The sequence below is a fragment of the Macrobrachium nipponense genome, chromosome 18, assembly GCF_015104395.2.
Source record: "Macrobrachium nipponense isolate FS-2020 chromosome 18, ASM1510439v2, whole genome shotgun sequence".
Taxonomy (NCBI): Eukaryota; Metazoa; Arthropoda; class Malacostraca; order Decapoda; family Palaemonidae; genus Macrobrachium; species Macrobrachium nipponense.
Window position 1 is genome coordinate 44608621 of NC_087211.1, and position 2500 is coordinate 44611120.

General features: G+C 40.6%; 1 protein-coding gene across 2 annotated transcripts in view; it reads right to left on the minus strand.

Annotated features, from left to right (window-relative positions):
- The window catches only part of LOC135197008 (phosphatidylinositol 3,4,5-trisphosphate 3-phosphatase TPTE2-like), a 288008-nt gene that overhangs the window by 283777 nt on the left and 1731 nt on the right, over window positions 1–2500 (minus strand). The window lies entirely within an intron of this gene.

The following is a 2500-nucleotide window of genomic DNA, read 5'->3' on the forward strand; positions in this document are numbered from 1 at the left end:
AAACAAACGTTAGTAAACAAACTAGGCCACCACTTTTTTTTGTCTTTCTCCCCCCCCCTCTCTCTCTCTCTCTCTCTCTCTCTCTCTCTCTCTCTCTCTCTCTCTCTCTCCAAAGACTGATGATCTTTCTCGTGTTGCTATTAATAATACTCTCTTATCAAAGGCGAGAATTCAGAGTTCGATTCCCAACCCGGGCGAGGAAAAGGACATCGTAAACTCAGTTTTACAGTTTTTGTGAAACCCAATTCTTGTTTTCTCACTTGAGCAGTGAACCACAGGATGGACCTTGTTGCTTATTGACTGTTGCAGATCCCAGATAAGGGTGGAGGTACAGTGAACGAATAAGAGAGGAGATAACATTGCTGACTGATCAGTTTTGTGTAAAATGTATCCCTAAAGAAGGCAATCCTTCCCTCCGTCAAATGCTATCTGTGTTGCTGTCTTTGTCAGCGCATATAAACCAAAGAAATTAGACAAGAATACACTTTTACACAAAACGAAATTGGACAAGTGCCTTGTATATGTAGAACAGTTTCTTAACTTGACAAAAACTATGAAGTGATTGTTCTTTTTCCGAACGTTGTATAACAAAGATTTCAAATATAAATGGGTTATAATACTTCAAATATTGTGCGAAATACCATGCCAGCTACTTATTTTTTCATGGGGCCTACCTAGTCTCCGATGAATCAAAGAATCTACAACTCTCTTGGAGACATTAAACTTGGCAGCGTACGAATGATTCAAGGTTGAGGTTGAACAGAAGAGGAATTTGGGTGTGAAGGGAGACGAAACACAGAGAGTGGGACGATTGGCAAAAACATTCACGGTTCACGAGACGGACTAGAATCTGTCGGTAATAAAAAGGAGAAAGATACGTATGTGAGAATTCTACAAACCTGAGGAGTGCCACTAGACATGGGAAAGGGAGCAGACATTGGTCTATGTACGTAAAACATTAATAGGAAACTTAGTACATGTCATTCTTTACTTTGTCCTGCGGTATCATTCACTTCCTCTTCAACTTTCTCTTCCGAGTTTGTTCAGCAGGACGTAACCGTTATTTGTCCCCAGTTTCCTCTCTCCAACAACGTACGTAAAAACGAAACCTCACTTGTCAGTTCATGTGTACCCACACGTGTACGGTACGTCATCATGAGCGTGGACGTTTTTAGTGCATTTTTTTTTCAATTCATTATCTGTCTGACAATTCATATGTGTGCCAAGGAGGTTCTCTTGCGACGCTGAGGGTAAAAATATGCTTCGAAGGGCGCTAGGGTTGTACCTATTCTACAGTTGTCGAGGGGAAGGCCTTCGTACTGAGGCTGTGGCTTGTTCTGTGTAAGATATCTACACAGGTGTTTGTTTCTGAAAGGTTAAATGTTGTTTAACTCTAGAAATAGACTGCTGCGTTCACAGACTGCTTCACTGACGATTACTACATAAAGTTAAATGCAATTTTATTTCCTGATATACTTCAGCTCTGATAAAATGCTTTAAGTAGGGTTTCTACACAATTGTTTGTGTACGATTAAATACTTACTATACTGCATCTTCAATAGAATGTTTTATGCCGAATTTCTGCGCAACTGTTTGTTGGTGTAAGGTTTAGTGTTAGTTCACCAACAGGGATATACAGAAGCTATAAGACCCTTGAGAATTAAGCGTAAGCTCAACTCAAAGAGGAGTATCGATATAAAGATAAACACTAAGGCCACGATACTTGGGAGGTGAGACTCCTTTCTATTCGGTAGAGTTCCTGCATGAGTGTAATACTTTTCCCTAATAAACGGAGTCACTCCTTCAACTGTTCTCCACTTGTGAGTTGAAAAAAAAATGCAATTGTTATCATTTCAGTAAATGAAACTATTCACATGGAACAAGCCCAGGGAATGTTGGTTACAACCTCCCACCACAGACCCCACACTGCAGCAGTAACTGATCATGAAACAGAGCCAGTGATTTTTCATCGCCCTGGGGGGGGGGAGACACGAATCTCAGACATCTGAGCGGAGCGGCATGCCACGACACTAACCATTATACCTCAACCTCACTCTGGTAACTCATAGATGCTATTTCAAGAGGAAATTTTATTTCTTAAATTGAGAACTAGAAAACAAAACCCTTTTCAAAGAATTATCTGAGTTAGAAAATAATGCTTGTGAAAATAGCTCAATCAAAGGATATTCTGAGTTACAAGCAGTCGAAGAATTGTATATATTTGGAAACCAATAAATCGTCGGCCTGTAAGGTTGACTTTTCTTCGTTTCTTCTGGCCTGCTCGTCCCACTGGCCTTAGCACTCACAAGAGGAACCCACAGAAGTCCTGGCTGACAACACACCAACGTGCTTATCTACTACTCCTAGAATCCTATGACGCAATCAGATCAAACAGGGTCAATATCCTCTCTCTCTCTCTCTCTCTCTCTCTCTCTCTCTCTCTCTCTCTCTCTCTCTCTCTGTGTGTGTGTAATGAAACCTAATTAAAACCTACTCAATT